The sequence below is a fragment of the Pinus tabuliformis genome, chromosome 3_1 (assembly GCF_031772625.1).
Source record: "Pinus tabuliformis cultivar Carrire ecotype Pingquan chromosome 3_1, CPIR1, whole genome shotgun sequence".
Lineage (NCBI taxonomy): Eukaryota > Viridiplantae > Streptophyta > Pinopsida > Pinales > Pinaceae > Pinus > Pinus tabuliformis.
The window spans coordinates 37817232-37839011 of NC_142301.1; the positions used below are offsets into that span (position 1 = coordinate 37817232).

The 21780-nt window shown below is 38.7% G+C and overlaps 1 pseudogene; it reads right to left on the minus strand.

Annotated features, from left to right (window-relative positions):
• Positions 1-15669: 15669 nt before the first annotated feature.
• LOC149185660 (serine/threonine-protein phosphatase 5 pseudogene) lies at positions 15670-16344 on the minus strand (annotated as a pseudogene).
• Positions 16345-21780: the final 5436 nt, after the last annotated feature.

Here is a 21780-nt window from a genome sequence, read left to right on the forward strand (position 1 = left end):
ACACTTTGGTGCGATAATCAAAGTGCCATTCAGCTATGCAAAGATCCAGTCCAGCATCAACGCAGAAAACACATTGAACTACACATGCACTTCATCAGAAAGCTCATTCATGACCATGTCCTTGAAGTGCAATATTGTTCAACAGATGATCAGGTTGCAGACATCTTCACAAAGGCTCTCACAGAGGCGAAGTTCACTAAACTTCGATATATGCTTGGAGTTCAGGAAGTTGTCACTAAGGGGGGATAGGCTCTAGTGCCTCCTTCCTTCTCCTATTGTGTCATATTTTTAAATCCTTCAATCCTATCCCAAGTTATTCTTAAGGGGGGATGTTAGGATATTTCGACACATAGGAAATAGTTAAGTACAACTTGGTCTAGTTTAGAGTTAGGTATAGAGTTAGGTAAAGTGTGTTTCTTTACTGTTGTACATATTGTAACTTACAATCCGACGGTCACGATATGTAGTGATCCGACGGTTCATTCTCTCCTCAGTATTACCGACACTTTATCCGTGGCTTGACACCCGATTGGTCCATGAGTTCTATTTAAAGCGCATGGAGGGTCATTGTTCGGGAAATCCGTGCATGAGAGAAGCTTATGTAAATTTTCATTCTTTGATTAATAAATTGCCTGTAGCAGCCACGTTGGCGCAGGCCGTGGACTGTTTCCCTCTTTGAGGGTTTTAACCACGTCAAAAATACTGGTGTATTGATCTGTGATCGGGTTGTGAGCGGTTTCCTTTTGGTGTTCTTTCTGAGGAACTTACCCTGTAAATTCCTACATCAAGAACTTGCAGATCAATGCCTTTCTGATGAAAAACAAATTAACAAAATTCCTAGTGTTCCATTGGGCATGGAATCTGACTGAACCTACACTAATACTGATAAAATAAAATATTTACAACTTTAATGCCACAGGACCTTAAATCACGTAAATTTTTAGAAAACACCCATTAACTGGGCCATCAAAAACTGCCTCTCCTCCCATACTTTTCAGTATGAAGGTGTTGTTCCCTTGAATTTGAGAAATGATAAAAGGCCCTGTCCATAAAGCATAAAACTTCCCATGGTTTCCTTTCTTTTCTTTCAATGCATCCCATTTCAGAACTAGATCTCCAACCTGAAAACAATCTGATTTTGTCCCTTTGTCAAAAGCTTCCTTGACCTTTTTCTGATGTGCTGCAGCCTTTTCAAACAGTTGTTCTCTGATCTGATGTACCTCTGCCAAATCAGTGATTCTTCATGCCATGTCATCTTTCTCATTACATTCATCTTGCAGGAGCTTTTCCATAGGGAGAGTTAACTGAATTGGGAATACAGCCTCAGTGCCATACACCAGCTTGAATGGAGAATTCCCTGTGGATTTCTTAATGGTCACTCTGTCAGCCCACAGTGCATACTTGAGCTTAGAATCCCAATTCTTTTTGTTGTCCTCTAACAACTTTTTGATTATCCTTATCAGGCTTTTGTTAGAGGATTTTGCTAGACCATTGCCTTGAGGATAGTATGAGGTGGAATGAACCAGTTTAATACCCATTGAATCACACATTTCCACCAATTCTTTTGCCTTGAAGGCTGCTGCATTATCTGTGACTAATTTATGTGGACAACCAAATCTGGTAAAGATATTTTCAATTAAAAACTTCATGACCACATTATGATCAGCCTTCCTGGTAGGCATTGATTCAATCCACTTAGTAAAATAATCAGTGGCTACTGATATCCATCTGTGTTGGCCACTGGAATGTGGATTGATCTCTCCAATGAAATCTAAGCCCCACTACTGAAAAGGTTCTTTTGCATGTATTGGTTTTAAGGGCAGGGACTTCAACTGTTGTCTCCCTTCAAATCTTTGGCACCTGTCACAAGATTTAACAAATGAAAATACATCAGAAAATAAGGAGGGCCAGTAATATCCAGCTCTGAGGATTTTATGAGCTGTAGTCTTCCAATAATGGTGTCCTCCACACATACTGGAATGAAATCGCTGCATAACTTCCATTGGCTGATCTTTGTCCAGACACCTCAAAAGCAATCCAGATGGATCCCTCCAATAGAGAAGATTTTCATTAATGCAATATTTAGCTGCCCTAAGCTTAATGGTTCTGGCTTGACTAGTGCTTGAGCCTGGAGGGATTTCTAGCTTCAGCAAGAATTTAATTATTGCAGAATACCAATCACAAGAAGCTAGATTTTCTCCCACTGACTACTTTCTCTCTGGTTCAACTTCTTCCTCTTCTTCTGTTTGACCATTTTCTGAAATTGGGCACAGGAAATCAATATCCAATGATCTGCAATTTTCTTCATCCAATAACTTGGCAAGACCCTGACCTCTGACAAGTTTGGTGGGCTTCAGCTCTATATTAAATTCAATCAACTTTTCAATCCATTTAGCCCTTCTTCCATCAGCATCAGGTTGTTTTAAGACATCTTTTATTGCAGCAAAGGGTACATATGCAATTATCTTGGAATGCAGAATATAAACTCAGAAAGATTTCAAAGATTTGATAAGAGCATATGATTGTTTCTCAATAATATCATACCTCAGCTCAGCATCCCTTAAGGTTTTGCTGAAGAATGCCACTGGATGCTCTGAGCCTTCTTCATCTACTTGCAATAAAACTGCTGCAAGGGTGTCTTCAGTGGCAAAAGAAAATATATGGAACTCCCTACTATAATATGGACTTATTAAATTGGGAGCCTCCATAATAGCTTTCTTAATGGAATCAAGGGATTTTCTAGCTGCATCAAACCATTTTATCTCTGACCCCTTCTTCAACATGGAGGTAATATGCTTCACCAGTTCTGCAAAATTTGGTATGAACCTCCTCACAAAATTAATCTTGCCCAGAAAGGACTGAATATCTTTCTTTGATCTTGGGACAGACAATGTCTATATTGCCATTACTCTTTCTGGGTCAATTCGAACACCTGCAGAAGAAAAAACATGTCCTAACAGCTTGCCTTCTTCTAAAGCAAATTGCGATTTTTTAGGATTAACTGAAATCTCAAACCTTCTGCACTTCAGGAACACTTTCCTCAAATGTTGCAAATGGTCTTGATGGCTGCTGGAGTATACCGTTATATCATCGAGGTAGATAAGGACAAATTTATCCTTCTCTCCCACAAATGCTATGTCCATAGCTCTCTGAAAATTAGCTCCAACATTCATCAATCCAAAAGGCATCTTGGAATACATAAAAGTGCCCCATGGAGTGGTGAATGCAGTCTTCTCTTGGTCATCTGGATGCAAAACAATCTGATTATAGCCTGAAAATCCATCCAAGAAAGACATTACTTTGGCTCCTGAGACCTTTTGCAGCAAATGCTCCATCTTGGGTAGGGGATAATTGTCTTCTTTGAGCATTTGTTCAAGTTTCTGAAATCAACACATAGCCTGATTTCTCCACTTCTCTTCCTCACCACAACCAAATTGGCTACCCATTTTGAATATCTGAGAGGGACTATGATCTTGGCAGCCAGAAACTTTTAATTTCTTTTTCAATCAGAGGAAGGAGCAAAGGATTTATTGGTCTCAGCTTCTGTTTTAAAGTTATGGTGTCTTTCTCTAGAGGGATTTTATGTTGAATAATCTTTTTATCATAGGTTTTTAGGTCACTATATTCCCAGGCAAACACATCTGCAAATTGCTTCATTAAATTGCAGTATTCAGAACTTTGGTCAGCAGATAGATGAGAAGAAAGGTTTATGTATCTAGGCTGACCTGGACTCCCTATATCATGCTTATTGACTACAGATTGATCTTCTTTTTGGGCAACCTTGTAAGGAACATCATTCTGGTCAAACAGTCTTTCTAGAGGAATTAGACCCTTAGGAATATGATTGCTGGGAAGCTGGACAATTCTATCTTTGCCAATTTTATTTCTAAGCTAAACTTGGGGGCTTTCTTCTAAGGCTTCATTTTCTTGGTCAATTTGCATTTCGGATAATTCATCAATGACTTGAAGAAACCTATTTATTTCATCATCATCTTCAAAAACTTTCCAATGCTGGACATTATCAGGCAAGGATGGTCTATATTTCATTTGGACTTCATAAGCTAATCTGGGAGGCATGGGAGGGATAAACATGCTAGCAGACACAGCAAGGGAATCAGCAAGCTAATTTTCGGCTCTAGGGATATATGAAATACAGAAATTATCAAAAGAATCTCTGATTCTCCATACCTCATCTCTGTACACTTTCAGCCTTGGGTGCTTTGCTTGAAATGTTTTGTTTACTTGCTGAATGATCAAATCAGCATCTCCAAACACCTTTATGCTTCTTATTCCTCTGTCTTTTGCTGCGTTAAGGCCCAATAGCAAAGCCTCATACTCTACTATATTGTTGGTGACTTGAAAAGCCAACTTAAAAGATAGATGTGTGCTTTGTTGTTCTGGAGATACCAGCACCACCCCTACTCCTGCAGTCTCCCTAGAGCATGCTCCATCAAAGAACATCTCCCAAACCTAACTTCCTTGCTCTTCCTTGGCCTGAACTATTGGTTTACTGAGATGCATTGAGGCCTTCTGAGATTATTCTATTTGGAGGATACATGCTCCAAAATCAGTGTCCACAGCATATATGGGATGATTAGTAGGATTCTTCTCATCACTGATGATGTATGCTAACTGTGCTTCTCTATATAATCTCCTGCTTTCTCCTCCAAAAACTGGGACAGTGGCATAAGATAGATCATTCTGTAATGTCCCACCTAGTCTCTTAATCCATCCTCTACACAGTAATATGCCAAACTTAGGAGGGACATATGCTACCACAATATCCATCATCATACTCTTCATGGGCAGCTGAGTTCAGGTCTTTGATAATCCTAGGCATTTCACTTTCCTTGAATCAAAAGAGAATAAATCATGATATGGTCTAGTGATATCAAGGCCTAACTCTTCCATGACAGCTTTAGGCATCAAATTGTGGCTGGCCCCTGTATTTAGCAGGCAGTTGTGGAGGATTTTGTCATGAATGGTTAAGGAGACATAAAATGATGGAGAATTATTATCAGCAAGTTCAATCATGGGGCTAAGCACAACGGCAGGCTTATCATCTTGCAAATTGACAGAGTCAGTGGAGGTTTGTGTGGTTTCTAGCACAAGAGCTTCAAGGATAGGCTTTATAAACACTTCACTCTTTACCAAATCTACCAGAGGCACAGATATTTTTAACTTCTGGAATTCTGATTCAAAGTTGAAAGAGGGAGGTAACTTATCAAAACCTCTTACCTCTTGAACTGGAGCTTTGGGGATGATTGGATCAGCTGCTGGTCTTTTCTATCTGATATTTTGTGATTCTGTTTGGACAGCAGCGCTTTGGGAAGGATTTTCCTTGACATTTTTTGCATTTGACCTCAGATTATATCTTCGTTGTTCACCAGTCTGCAAAACAGCCTCTTGTCCCACTCTTGACTAATCTGGTCCTGCAGTAGTGACTCTTCGTATGCAGCCAATGTAAAAATGCAGCACTACCTTTATCTTCCTTGTAGTGAATTTCATCCTTATCATCAAACTGTTCCTCCTCCATGGCTACATTCTGAAAAGGAGCTTTAACCTTTTGTTCTTCATTTGTTTCTTTACCCTTTTGAATGATTTGCAACTGTTCATTTGCTCTTCTGAATGGATTTGGGTTTCTTGGAGCAAATGTGCCTTGAGTTCTTGCTTTTCCTGAGTTCTTCTCAATCTTCAGCTTAGATATTTCAGCAGCCAATGACTCTATCATCTTAGTCATTTTGTCTAATTTTGGTTTTGAAGATGAAGCAGAGGAAGAAGAAGCCTCATCTCTCTGCCTCCTTCTATCAGTATGACTCTTTAGCTTTTCTGCAGCCATAATATTGGATTCCACCTCTATTGCTGCATCCTGCATGTCGGCTAGATTGGCACATCTTCTTTCTCTCAACAATAGGCAGAAATCAGAGTCAAAAGCATTGGCATAAGTGAGTTTGGCAGAGATGGGGGTAGGCTTTACCTCAGCTGGTATCTTACTATACATACGGTTAAATCTTTTATTAAAATCAGGCAATGATTCCCCATTTTCCCTCTTCATGTTACCAAAATCAGTATGGCAATATAGCAAGTCCTTTTTATCTCCCCAGTGCTTCAAAAATGCATCATCCAATGCTTCAATGCATGCTATGGATCCATGGGGTGATTCTCTAAACCACTTTCTTGCTTCTCCATCAAGACTCTAGACAAAAACTCTCATCCACACATCATCCTCACTGATATCTAAGTTATCAACATAGCTATAAAAAGACTCAAGGTGTTCTTCAACAGTTACTCCCTTTGTACCAGTGAACTTAGGCATATATTTTTTATATTATCCTGCAGGCATAGCATTCAAAGGAGCAGGCAAGACCAGGGGCCCATACCTAGCAACAATAATTCTTTCCATCTTTGTAGGTGCTTGTTGTCCTGCCATGACTGGGGTATGTGGGAGGACACTGGCAGATTGGGTAGTTTGAAGCAATGTAATGGATGACAAAGACAAAGGGATGTTATGGACTGTATGGGAAGGTTTATTTGGACTGAGATTCAAAGGGGAAATGACTGAGAAAGGATCTTTATTAATCTCTGCAAGTAATTCTTCACTAGCAATACTAGGCCCTATATCTTCAAATTGTGTATTCTCAACTATAATCTTCTCTTGCAGAGATACATAAGATTTCTTAGGCTTACCTAATCATGGTGCTCCTTTCTATGAAGTTTTCTTCAGTATTATAATCTTCTCAGGGTCAGGCACTGGAACAGCTGGTGATCTCTGAGGATTTCTTCAAGTATGCCTCACAAACTGAGCCAGGACTATACTGTGGAGTCGCCAAAGGTTGGTCTTCCTCCAGTGGAGTCACCAGATAGATGATTACAACTAGAATTGTGCCCAGACCTTGTCTATCATCAAAATCTGGAACTGTGTCATTCTCCCAGGGAAGCTGAGCTTCAACCTCCTCTCCCCGGCAACGACGCTAATTAATGTTATCACCCCCAAGAAACTCTCCTAGGTTGTATCTCAGAGATGCTCGGGAACATTACAAACTCAACAAAATGTTGGAAATGGATGAATGGAAGGAATGACGCATATTCAAGCCAGATAACCACTTCTACTATGCTTAACTCCATACATGGGTGAACACCCCCAGAGTACAAGGCTTTAGACCACCAATTACTCACAGTTTGAGGATTAAGTGGACATGGAGAATACTGACCACACCAGCAGATGCACAAGACCATGTGATGGCCGACTAAAATTAATAAAGAGGTCTGCAAATCTATTTCCTAATGCACAGACAAGATGACAGTTCTCTGGCACTAAGTAAACAGAAACCTGCATAGCACATTCAATGATACATACTAGATTCTAACACAGAGGTGGGGTTACAGCCCCTCTAATGCTAAACATCAAGAGCACATGAAAAATACATAGCAAGCACATGCTAGAATAGAGTAGAAATGGAAAGTGAGCAATTAACAGCAAAAGAAGCTTGTATTAGCTGAAAATGAAGACTAGACGCTGCAAGTATCACAGTAGTTACAGTCTCTAGAAGTTGAACCTTACATCAAAACAACAACCATCAACCCTTATTACATCTTGTTTCTGGATATATATATAGAGGTTGATTACAAAAATGCTCTGCTATCCTATACGTGGAGGGATCATAATGGACCACCAACCACATTAACTATCTAAAATGGGCCTCTGCTGCAAAGTGTGTGCTTTAAAGAACAAAATTGGCCTTTCGAGATACTCTGCTGTCCTTCTCAAACAGGTGGAGTGACATATGGAAGAAGTTCCATAACTGGTAAATGCTATAATCTGCTCGAGGCTGTCCTTTTTTATTCTTGGCCATTCTTCCTGTTAAATGCATTTGTTGGGGAGTAACTGCACCGGGTACATAAATGCAGGCCACCTTCGTCCTTTGGGAGTCTAGAATGGCTATGGACGAGGACCGTGTGGGCGAATTGAGGGGGAAGATAGGCCGTTGGATCACGCAGATCAACGGTGGGAAATAGTCAGCGGAGGATATCAGGCGGCAGAGGGGCAGATGATTGTGAGCCGTCGGATCGTGGGTAGACAGATCCGACGGTGATCGGGCAGAAGACATGCACGGAGGTTAACGCGAGGGGAGGGAAGTTTTGGTAGTGAGCGGTATTCCCCACACCGCTTTTGACAGACAGGTGGTAATCGTACAATGGGGCACGATCAGAATCAGCGGGTGATGCGTGGCAGATGTGACGGGGGGGAAACCGCTTTCCCCGTGGGTTAACTTGCATGCAGCTTACGGGAGCGGGAGGCGCGAATGTCGTCCGATCATGGCAGGGGTTTATCGAATGGCACGGAGTTAAATGCACATGTTTATGACTGATGTGATGTGAAAAAGGGCTTGTGAAAGCGCTCGGTCGGGTTATCGGGGTTACATGACGTTTAAACTCAGCACCCAGGGGCTTAGGAAATAAAGGTTTATGCTAAATGTCGGAGTAAAACAGGGATAGTGGGGGTTATGGAGTTATAAGGAAAATGAAGGAGAAGAGGAAACAAACTGCTGCGAGCCCCTTGTAAGCATAACTAGTACTGGCTAACCTGTTTTTTATCCATCGAATGTTGAAGAATATAGTAGAGCTAATAAGGCCCTCTTTGGATTAATGGTCAATTCTCTAATTACATGCACCTGAAGTGCTCCAATGGCTTTGATGCCTACTCAATTGGACTCATAAGACCCAAAAACCCCAAAAATGACTCTCCAAACTCTACAATTGGACTTCAGCTGATCTAGGTTTAGCCTCCTCTCCTGGTGGCCCTAGGCTTCCTTAAACTTCAACGTAGCAAAATCATGTACAAACGTGTCTTTCTACCTCTGCAACCTATTCCATTTTTTTCATAGCATTCAAATCATCTAGGAATGACTCTTTCTAAGCCAAAATTGGCCGAAAATTGAAGAAGTTATGGTCTCTTCAATTTTCCCTAGGAAAACTCCACCAAATATGGAGAAACTCGAGTTAACCCCGCCAAATTTGGAGTGAGTGCCAAATTTATCAGACCCGCCAAAAAATACGCCAAGTTATACTACGCTTAATTAGTGTATAATCATGGCTTAATTAATTCTAAACCCACTTAACGTGTTAATGGCGCAGTGAACACTTAATGCTAGCGGTTAAGGTTTCGAGGTTGGTCACATGTGGAGGTTAATGTTAACGGTTTACCTCCAAACTTTCGGCATTAAAATTTTAATGAAACGTGCGCCCATGATATGTTAAGACATATGGTGGTGGAATAATAGTGGAGCGTTGGTCTTGTGTAGGCGAGGTCATGGGTTTGATTCCCCGGCCTGCCAATAAACTTTAAATGACCTTTGAGAGGGCACATGGCGGCCTTCGGGCTTGCCATGTGTCAGCCTCTCATTGGTCCACCCAAAATGCCATAGACCAGTCACATACCGACAAATGTCAAAATCTGATTCAGCTACCTGCAGGAAAATTCCAAGGAATATTCCCTAGAATATTCCTTTTGCTGATCAGGTTGTATGGATGCCAAGTCAGCCTGTACCCAAAATTTGTCTATTTGACAAAACGAACAGCAGGCTCTAACTTTCTCATACGAACTCTATATTGAGTGAAACATGTTGTGTTTGGATCATATCGCCAAGATAGACGTGGTCATTTCGATTTTGAGTGATTCCTAACACTTTGATTTTTGAGCAAATTTTTTCCCCTAATCCAAATTCTAATCACTCCTTCCCACTAACAAGATTTTTGACCCACAAAATATGGTTATCTGATGAGAGTTAAATTCTCTTCTCCTTCCCAAGTTCTATCAATTGATTCTACTTGTAAAAATATCCATGACAACCACTTGGTTTCATAGACATGCCTTGCCTTGCAAATGGCTTGGCACTTCAACCGATGTTCTCCTTTCGCTGCTGACCCAATCCAACACTTGTTGGTTGCTTACTAATTAAACATGTTGTTGTACCAAAACGATCCCTTGTTGCTTGGAAAGCTGACTGATGGCCTTCACACTGAGAATCATGTTCCTCCTTTGCAACATATGCATTCGATGCAAGCTTCTCCTTGGAAAGCACTTTTCCATGTTAAGTCCATCTGAGTGAACTACAACAATGAGTTCCAATATCAGTAATAACAAGAAGAGAAATGATCATTCTTTTACCTCCACGGTTCCAAATTCCACATTTGGAAGAATGCATTCGCTGTCTCTTTCACTTCTTAGCGTCAACACATCAAATCGCATTGCAGACCATTTGATATTTTACAAGGGCTACAAAGTTTTTTGTCATTTTTTGTCCACTTTCGCTTCTTGATTCCATCATCCTCCAGTATTAACATGCTTCTCATGTCATGATTTGAGAATGAAGGCTAATCATGAGCCTCTTGCTCAAGCGTGGACCTTCCAAAATCCTGTGACATCTTGTCATAAGAAACACCATTAACCTTGAAAAACACTCATGCAAGAATATAACTTGACGACCTCTTCCTTTTTCTTCTTCAAAGCAACAAATGTCACATCATGTGAACATCGTCATGTACTCTTACATCTTGGTCTATAAACCATCGACTAAACACAAGTCGACAAAACATGCTTCTTCAAACAACTGACTTTCAAGTCAAGCAAAAACATGTACAACAACTTGACGATTTACAACAAGAATTCCACATTCTCATGAAACAATTCGCCACATCTCCCTTTCATCTTTGGAGACAAAATCAACTCTTCTAAGTCAATATAACATACATGTAACAATCAATCGACCACACAAGCCGACACTCATGCATGTGCAAATGGTCAACATTCTCAAGTTGAAAACATACATGTTAACAAAGCAATCAACCAAGACAAGCCAATCACTCATGCATGTTCAAGCACAATGAAACTGATAAAAATTCCACTATTCACACACACAAACTCTCATGCATGTGTAACATTTCAAAACTCTCTCACAAGTACAATCACAAGCGCAAGAATCCCATTGGTATGTATGAGTACTTAAAGATATGAAATGACCAAATTTGCTACAATAAAGTGAGTCAACATACTCCACTTTCGAACACCTTCCTGACGTAAACATGCAAGTTCAAGAATGCAACATGCATGCAAATTTGTAGTTGAAAATCTCCATCTTTGTTGCATCTAAGTGAGTCAACATAACTCTACTTTTCCAACATTTTGCTTCATGCAATATGCAACATACTTTCAGTAGAAAAGAAATGCATCCAAATAACAAGGAAATGCATCAATAAGGCAAGATTTGCATCAATTATCAAAATAAATACAAGGCCTTAATTGGTTAAGAAATCTAACCATCTCTTTCCAAACCATTTCAATGACGCTTCTTTCAGCTGCACTTCATCATGTGTATCATCCTGACCCACATCAATTATGGAATCCTCTTTTCCATTCTTGCCAAAATCTCTCTCCACCTTCTTCAAATGTCGTGGATGACTAATTGGATGCAAAGTCCAACACTTGTCTACAAGATGACCTTGCTTGTGGCAAGGAGTGAAAAATAATTGCATCTTTTTTTCAACATGGTTTCCATTATCCAATGGACCTTTGGCTTTCTGTCTCTTTTGTTTTGAAAGTTTCCTGTGTATGGATATCCTCTTCCAACACCTCGAAATAATATGGTTATTCAAACCGCAAAAGGAACATGTAAATTTTCTCAAGATTTACCATGTTTATCATAATCAAAAGAAACTTGATTAAAGGCAGATTTATACCTTGCACATTCACCTTTGTCTCCTTATTGAGGAAGTGAATTTGATGATGTAGTGGCTTTCTTCGAAATACCAACAATGGTTTCAATGACCTTAGAACTTTCAACATCCTCTTGTTTTCCATTTCCACTAGTTGCATGCTTATGAGCATCTTCTTGCAAAGTGGGTATAAAACTTTTGCATTCCTCATGAACACAAAATTCACAAGCTTGAGGTAATTAACATGTAATGAAAGTCCTTCTTGGAACACCGTCATGTGCCTCCTTGGCTTTGGACCATTCTCCATCATGTTGTCCATAACCAAGACCCAAATACCTAGGCCTTTCCTCAACAAAAATTGGCTCAACTATGCCTTGTGCATGTTTGCCTAACCCTTTACCTTCATAGCCCATCTTCATCAATAATTTAGACCGTATTCTTCTAGTGTTTTTTCAAAAGCACCAAAACATTCATTTTGAGAGGAAATTGAAGATAAATTTGAAGATAAATTTGAATTGCATACCTCAATTTTCATGCACATACTTGGCTAGGTTTTCCTTGGCATCATGGAGTTGAATCTCCATCTCATGCATCTTTTCAAGAAGTTCTTGCTTCTCCTCCTTCATGGCCATCAACTCCTCTTGAAGTATAGTCTTCTCATTCCTATCTTCATACATCTCTTGCACCATATCTCTCATGATGATAAGCTCTTGCGACATCTTGAAATCAAAGAGTCTTGCTAAGGAAGATGGATTAGAAACATCACATGTTGAAGCTGCCATCACACTTGTAATGCATCAAAAAGCTTCAAAAAAATTCGCAACAAAGAAGCATCTCAAACCATCTCTTTTCTTCAGCTTTCACACATAAACTTGCACACAGATAAATTCTCCTTGCACAAATACAAAACCAATATCTAATTTTCTAGCTAACCTTAGCAAACCATCTCAGGGTTAAAATGAGTTAAGAGTGCTCTGATACCAACTTGATCTGAATGTTGGGCAAACTTGTTAATTCTATGCAAGCTCCCTCATCAGTATTAAAAATATGTGTTTAGGATCGTCCCAAATTAACCAAAATGTGAAGGATTATGTGTCAAGTATTTAGTGTCTTTTATGAGAAATTTATGAGATTAATTAGTTGTTTAAAACACATATATAGCAAGTAAAATTGTAGAGAAATAAAACACAACAAACTCATAATAAAGATGATAAAGGAGTTCATCCCTCCTAGGCTACATCTCCTTGGACCTACTTCAATGGCTAGGTCCTCTTTGGATTAATGGTAAATTATCATATTACATTCACCTAAAGTGCTCCAATGGATTTGCAACCTTCTCCATTGGATAAAACCCCAAAAATGACTCTCCAAGCTCTGCAATTGGACTTCAATTGAACTAGGTTTGACCTCATCTCTTGGTGGCCCTAGGCTTCCTTAAACTTCAACGTAAAAAAATCACATACAGAGGTGCATTTCTTCCTCTGCAACCTATTCCATTATGTTTAGAGCATCTAAATCATCTAGGAATGACTCTTTCTCAGCCAAAATTGGTCGAAAATTGAAGAAGTTATGGTCTCTTAAGTTTTCTCTAAGAAAACTCCACCAAATCTAGAGAAACTCCAGTTAACCCCACAAAATTTGGAGTTAACGCCTAATTTATCGAACCCGCCAAAAGATCTGTCAAGTTAAACTATGCCTAATTAGTGGATAATCATGGCTTAATCAATGCTAAACCCACTTAGCATGTTAATAGCGTAGTTAGCACTTAATGATAGCAGTTAAGGTTTCGAGGTCGGTCACATGTGGAGGTTAATATTAATGGTTTACCTCCAAACTTTCAGCATTAACATTTAAATGAAACGTGCACCCATGATATGTTAAGACATACGATGGTGGCATAATGGTGGAGCATTGGTATTGTGCGGGCGAGGTCGCAGGTTCGATTCCCTGACCTGGCAATAAACTTGTAAATGACCTTTGAGAGGGCACGTGGCAGCCTCCGGGCTTACCACGTGTCAACCTCTCATTGGTCCACCCAAAATTCCATAGACCAATCACATGCTGACAAATGTCAAAATGATGCAAGGTAAACCCTACAAAACCCAAAATCTTCCCATTCTCATGCGTATAAAAAATGCACCTCAAATAAGTGCCCAAATAAAACTTCAATCCCTGGCAATTTGCACACACCTCAATTGCGGAAGCTCCTCAATTAAAAGTCATAAACTCAACAATCTTCATTATGGTACTCATTCTGTACCAATTTTCCCCAACGCTGAATTGTGACTTACCATTCATCCATCATCGAATTGACGGCTCTTTCTCTGTGCCCTTGACTCCTTGTGTAGGAATTTTAACACAAATTAGCATCAATTTATGTAAATCGATATGTCTTCATCCATCGAACCTGCCACTTCTGCAAAACATGATTCTAGAAATTATATAATTTGACCTCTGCATTATCATGTCTGGCAATAAATACAATTGACATCAATTTCAGTTCCCACATGGATTTAAACATTGCGTTATCACATTACGACTTGTCAACTTGTTTGATCGAACACCTCATTCGATGGCACATCCAGCTACACCTTCGATTAAGCCAACACTGCTCCATTACCCTGTTCTACGTGTCAATGATTCAATCTCAAGCTAGAACTTAACTTATCAAACTCGATTTAAAACGCTGTTTAACTTTTAACAAAGTTAACACATTCCACATCAACTTGCCATCATTCGATTTCCAGATCTACATTCAACTTAATAACGCGGTCAACAACCAACCGAATTCAATCCAACAGGAACAGAGTTCTGCCAGTTCACCACGAAATCAGAACTATCTTTGGTTCTTCTTCACACAGTTCTTTAATTCATAAATTCAGTCTTAAAATGTTTCTAACAAATGTATTAGGCAATTCGACTTCCCAGTTACAGAAATTTAAACACCCAATTTCTAAATCCACCAATAAAGCTCTAAAACACACTTATCATATTAATACTGAAGATACTTACAAACTTTTCTTCCTGACCAGATATTCAACATTCATGTCCTTCCAATTGCCTGGAGGCTTATATCTTTGGTTGTCCAAGCCTCACCTCTCCTCTCTCCCCTTTTTTTTTCCAGAAAAGAAGCTATACATAAGTCATAGCTAACTACTTCTTTCCACACATGAAAGAATTAGTTATTCAGTTATAACTCAATCTTTATCATCATTTAACTAAACTAGACCACTTTTAACTACCTAGCCTTATTGAAATTAACAAATTTAACAACTAAGTCTTCCTCAAGTCTTGCATTTAGCCACAACATGTGACCACCCCGTCACATTGCTAGCTCGGACTAGATGCTCCTGCATCAGACTCTCACAGTTGAAAACATTCATGATCTCCTGATCATGTGCTTTCAAAAAGGAATGAAGAAAAAATAAAATTCCTTCTGGATCCCAGACTTTGTCCTAGAGTTGTCCATTTGCTCTGCTCCTCCGTTTAGGCAGCATGTCAGCTGCTTCCTGCTTCATCTTCCTTCTCTAGTCAAAATAGTTTGGAGCTGAAAACACTGTAATAAGTTTTCCATGGTGTTCAATTTCATAATCTTCCTCTTTAACTTCATGAGACCTGACCACCTACACAAGATTGTTTTCTTGGAAAAAATGTTTTGGTCACATCTTCTCCAAAAGACAAACCAACTTAACGTTCGCTGGGTCCACGCCCTTTATGGAGTTGTGGATCGCTCCAAAGTATTTCACACATCAGACCCTCTTCAAGTGGCTCTCGGAACTGAACAATGTCTTTGATATCATCCAATTTTATACCATCAACTCTAAAAAGACTATTACGGACAACAAAAATCTTGTCATTGAGGACATGAGCCAAAGGCAGGCAGCAAAACACTTCAGAGAAAAGATCAACCATGTTTTCACTGTACTTGGACTTGACTTCGCCCTCAAAACTATAAATCTAGTTCATACTCCCGCTTTCACGATTTCCTCTTGCGAGATAAAGTTCAATTGGACACATGCATTTGAATACGAATAGCACAAGTATAACTTCAACTAAAAATGATCCTCGATCAACAAAATTACCATTAAAAAAATAAGGATTGTCCTCTGAAGGAAGCCTACTAACTTCCAAGATGTTAAAAAGGTCATAATACTGACCATGGATTTCATCACAAACAGTAAATTGCTTTCCATTCAGAATATCGATGTCAACCAGCGATGGCATCGCCTCCAGCAAATCCTTTACTTGCAGTAATATTTGAAATGCACGCCTTCTGCGTATGTTTTCCAGATTCTTGAAGTCTTCCATCACTTTCTTTATAAATTCTAATGTTATATTTTCTCCTTCTATTCCATGTTGTCGCTCCACCTTTATTGAATGAAAATCATTGGATTCAACAACAGAATGATTCACAAGATCATCCACTGAGATTGCCTCAATAAATTTAACTTTTTTTAATGTTGTTTCGATCTCTTCAAGCTTTTTGGTTGCATTAGGACCATTTGGACAAATTCTTTTAACTTGCTGAAAATCATTTAGTACTTGATTGATCACCTTTTCTAATGTTGCCAGCCTTTGCCTTCTGGTCTGCTTCAACATCAGTTTCTTTATGTTCTCTATTTCTGTTTCCATTCGATCTTCTTGCCGATCTTCTTCATTAATTCTTCCTTCCTGCTCTAGCTAGTTGCTGATGTCCAGCTGCATCTTCCTTTGTCTCACACATCTATGCTGTGTGCCTCCTTCCAACAGAGTTTCAACTTGTTGTTCTGGACTTTTTTCTTTCATCAACACTTCAGTGTGTTGATTTAACTCCTTCAAAGAGTTTTCAAATTTTTCCCCTGCATCATCTATTCTAATAAGGCTTCCTTGCCCAGGTTCACAGTTGTGAACTTCCTCCCCTGCTTCTGCTTCTTTTACTGCAAACTTCTTGCAGTATTCATCAGGTACTGGTGTTTTTAGCCATTTCTCCAGCAACTCTAGCTCCTTCTCCCATACATTAGCTTCTTGATGAGCGCTGCTTCCTTTTCCTCCTTGATCCTGTTGCTGACTTCTTGTCAGTCAGTGCTTCTTCCTTTTCTTCACCTTTTGCTAGGTAAACCTCTGCTTCATGTCGTCTTCTTTGAGGTACGTTTTTCAGGTTGATCAACTCAACATCTCCCACGGCTGACTCAATCGTCCCTATCATCATGACAGCATGATGATCTTCTGCTAAGTTTTCAGAAATCATGGTATTTTCTTCATGAACTTCTTTGACAATATTTGTTGGCTGTCCCTTTTCACCTTTATATGTTACTTTCACTAATATCTTTGGGCTCCCATCTTCTATGCAGTTTTCTCTTCCAGGACTGTCAGCTACATTCCATGCGGGTGTCGCTGAATCGCTTGAAAACAATGTTGAGGAGCCATTGGGCGGAGAGGAACAATAGCCAGGACCACATGCTTCCTACCAAGAAACGTCTCTACCAACTATGGGCAACCCTCTATCATCGTGAAGACAAGATTTCGGCAACTTAACCCTTCCTCCAATTGATTTTATGTCTCCGCCTGCTAACTTTTCAAGGGAACCGGTGTGATACGCATCCCAAACCATGGGAGCAGAACAAGGTTGATCCCTACCTTTGATGGTATTTCCGCCAGGTCTCCGTTGGCCAACAAATAGAAAATTAAACGCTGATTTGTCTTCCCCTGCCTGTCGCACCGATACTTCCACGTCATTTAAACCCTCTTTGACCTCTTCTGTCTCTCTCAGGCTGCTCTTGGAAAGTTGCACATGCTCTACAAAATATTTGTTAGATGTTACATCTTGAACTAACGAGTTCTTTTCTACTGATAAAATACTCTTCTTGATGCTCATCTAGCCTTCTTGCATACCTGAACTTCCTTCGAGCGGCAACATTGTAGCCAAGTTTTCTGACAACGGTGTATGCAATGTTGGAAGCTTATGTGGAACATTAACTATTTTATTTGCGTCTTTCCCACAAGGTTGTGTTTCCATGGTTCCATCAGTTTTATCTTCTGTCACATGTTTCTCTTAATTTCTTTCTAGTCTTCCTGTCAACATTTCAGTATGCTGATGCAAGTTATCTTCTGAAATTTTGAGACCCTCATACGATCTCACCACTTCCTCATCATCATCTAGAGATATTCCTTCCTCTGGCTTGCAGATAACTTCATCTATTTCGTCGGCTTCCCCTACTTCTTCAAGCATTTTCCTCTGAACAAATTTGCCTACGGCATCTTCCATTATCTTTGTCTTCATCCTCTCTTCTTGAGCTCCTCTCTCTACTACAACAGCTTCAAGTACAAATGCATCGCTGCTTTCTTCTTCTGAGTATTTATCTCCTGAAAGATTCTTCTCCATACTTGTGACAGCTTCACAAGATTGTGCATCCTCCTCAGTAAAACCTGTAATCACATCACAATTGTCAGCTATAAAAACACAAGATTTTACATCATCCAGTTGATCTGGATCTGCCCAATAACCCAAGAAATCATCAATGATCTCCTCCTCTGTTTCACCAATGGAAACCTCCACTTTCAACTCAGCTGCTCTGAGTTCTTCACGACTCAACTGTATACTCATCATCTGCTCGAGCTTCCTCAACTCTTCTGTTAACTGCATGTTTATCTGTTGATCTCTTTTCTGTTGTAGCCTCTGCCACTTCACTCTCTTCCTCATATTCCAACCATGTCTCTGGTCTCTCATATTTTCCCGTAACAGTTCCATCAATAACCCAAGATGAACCGCGATCTCAGCTTTTTCTTTCTCATACTCTTCATCAGTCAACTGCTGTCTTATGCCACTTACCTTGGCATCTTCTTTCTCCCTCTTTCTACTGTGGCCTCTTTCTGAACCCCTGCTCTCTCCTTTCTGACTTTCAATAGTCATATCCTTCACCATGAGTTTCTCACCCATGAGTTGCACCAAGCCTTTGCAACAGCAAAATCTTCTGTTGCCACTTACCTCACCAATCCCTTCCTCCGGATCTGGTCTTTTGGTAATCACCCGGTCCTCTACTGGAACCTTTCGGGCATTTCTCCACTGCTCCTTCAGGCTTCACTCATCTGCAACTTTATTCAACCTCTGTTGAATCTTCAGGTTCTACCACATTCACTTAGAATCCTTTGTTGGACTCCTCTATCACTGCTCTACAGCTGTGATCTGCTTCTTCCCACTGAGACTTTCCTCACTATGCCTATAAACCAAATTGTTCAAGCATAACCTTCAACTAGAGTTAAATAATACTTTGTTAGCTCACCTTCAAGATCCTATTGATTGATCTTGCTTCCTTCCTCAACTGCACTGCATCCCTGTGCTGCAATCTTCATTAGTTTCAAAATCTGACATTCATTCATCACATGCAATTAACTCAAATTAAGAAAAAAAAACTTGTTTCTTCACACAGAGCTATTCTTACTCTGATACCACTTGATGCAAGGGTAAACCCTGCAAAAGCCAGAATCTTCCCATTCTCATTCCTATAAAAAATGCACCTCAAATAAGTGCCCAAATATAACTTCAATCCCTGCCAATTTGCACACACCTCAATTGCGGAAGCTCCTCAATTAAAAGTCATAAACTCAAAAATCTTCATTATGGTACTCATTCTGTACCAATTTTCCCCAACGTTGAATTGTGACTTACCATTCATCCATCATCAAATTGACAGCTCTTTCTCTGCGCCCTTGACTCCTTGTGTAGGAATTTTAACACAAATTAGCATCGATTTATGTAAATCGATCTGTCTTCATCCGTCGAACCTGCCACTTCTGCAAAACATGATTCCGGCAATTATATAATTTGACCTCTGCATTATCACGTCTGGAAATAAATACAATTGACATCAATTTCAGTTCCCACATGGATTTAAACATTGCGTTATCACATTACGACTTGTCAACTTGTTTGATCGAACACCTCATTCGATGGCACATCCAGCTACACCTTCGATTAAGCCAGCGCTGCTCCATTACCCTGTTCTACGTGTCAATGATTCAATCTCAAGCTAGAACTTAACTTATCAAACCCGATTTAAAACGTTGTTTAACTTTTAACAAAGTTAACACATTCCACATCAACTTGCCATCATTCGATTTCCAGATCTACATTCAACTTAATAACGCGGTCAACAGCCAACCGAATTCAATCCAACAGGAACAGAGTTCTGCCAGTTCACCACGAAATCAGAACTATCTTTGGTTCTTCTTCACACAGTTCTTTAATTCATAAATTTAGTCTTAAAATGTTTCTAACAAATGTATTAGGCAATTCGACTTCCCAGTTACAGAAATTTAAACACCCAATTTCTAAATCCACCAATAAAGCTCTAAAACACACTTATCATATTAATAATGAAAATACTTACAAACTTTTCTTCCTGACCAGATATTCAACATTCATGGCCTTCCAATTGCCTGGAGGCTTATATCTTTGGTTGTCCAAGCCTCACCTCTCCTCTCTCCCCTTTTTTTTTCCAGAAAAAGAAGTTATACATAAGTCATAGCTAACTACTTTCCGCACATGAAAGAATTAGTTATTCAGTTATAACTCAATCTTTATCATCATTTAACTAAACTAGACCACTTTTAACTACCTAGCCTTATTGAAATTAACACAAATTTAACAACTAAGTCTTCCTCAAGTCTTGCATTTAGCCACAACATGTGACCACCCCGTCACATTGTTGGCTCGAACTAGATGCTCCTGCATCACAAAATCAGATTGAGCCACCTGCGGGAATATTTTGAGAATATTCTCTTTGCTGAATGGGTTATACGGATGTCTAGTCAACATCCCAGTCAGCATGTACCCAAAATTTGTCTATTTGACAAAATGTACAGCAGGCTCTAAGGAATATTCTCAAAATATTCTTTTTGCTGACTAGGCTATACGGATGCCTACTCAGCATCCCAGTCAGCCTGTACCCAAAATTTGCATGTTTGACAAAACAGATAGTAGGCTCTAACTTTCTCGTACGAACTCTATTTTGAGTGAAACGAGTTGTGTTGGGATCGTATCGCCGAGACAGATGCGGTTATTCAAGTTTTGAGCAATTCCAAGCACTTTGATTTTTGAGAAAATTTTTGCCCCTAATCTAGATTCCGATCAACTAGCAACCAAGAAGGCACATGGCTACCGGTTCATGGTAATTGATAGGTTCAACAAGATGTGTGTTCTCAACAATGTAAACTTTGAAACAGGAACTATAAACTCAAAACTAGAAATCTAATCAAAAAATCCCTCAAAAACATGAAAAAACTGGAATATCACTTTTTTTTTTCTAAAGTAAATTTTCAACATGTTTTAAAAATGACAATGAAAACCAATTTTTTGTGCAAAAAACACCCTGAAAACGAAAAGTGTTGATGTGTTGATGATGAAATAATGTCTGTTTTTTTTTGGATAAATTTTCAACATTTTGAAAAAATTACGTAAAAGATTTTATCATGACTCCGAAAAACATTAAAATTTCAAAAAAATAATGAAATCATAAATTTAAAAATAAAAAATTAAAATTAAAACAATGAAAAAAAACAAAAACAAGAAAAGTTAAAAAAAAATAACAAAAAGTAAATAAAAATATATATTTAAAGAAAAAACATAGATTTAAAAGAAAGGACAAAAAATAAAAAAAGTCAAACCAAACATAATAGTAGTAATAATAATAATAACATAAAATAATAATAATAATAATTACAATAAAATTTTGAAAAAAACAAAAAAATAAATAAAAACTAGAAAAATAAATAAATAAAAATACAATCTTAAAAACTATTAAAAAACCAAAAAAAATTAAAAACAAACCATTACAAAAAAAAAAAAAAAAAAACAAACTAGAAAATTAACTAAAAAAATTGAAAAGATCTTAAATAATTAAAATTTAAAAACTATTAAAACTTAAAAAAAAAAAAAAAAAACATAAAGAAAATGTAATAACCCAAAAAAAAAATATAATTAAAAATTTTAGAAATACAATATTAAAATCTTAAAAAAAATTGAAAAAACAAATATTAACAAAATAAAATAAAAATCAAAACATCGATGTCTATGGGCACAGGGGGGAGCGG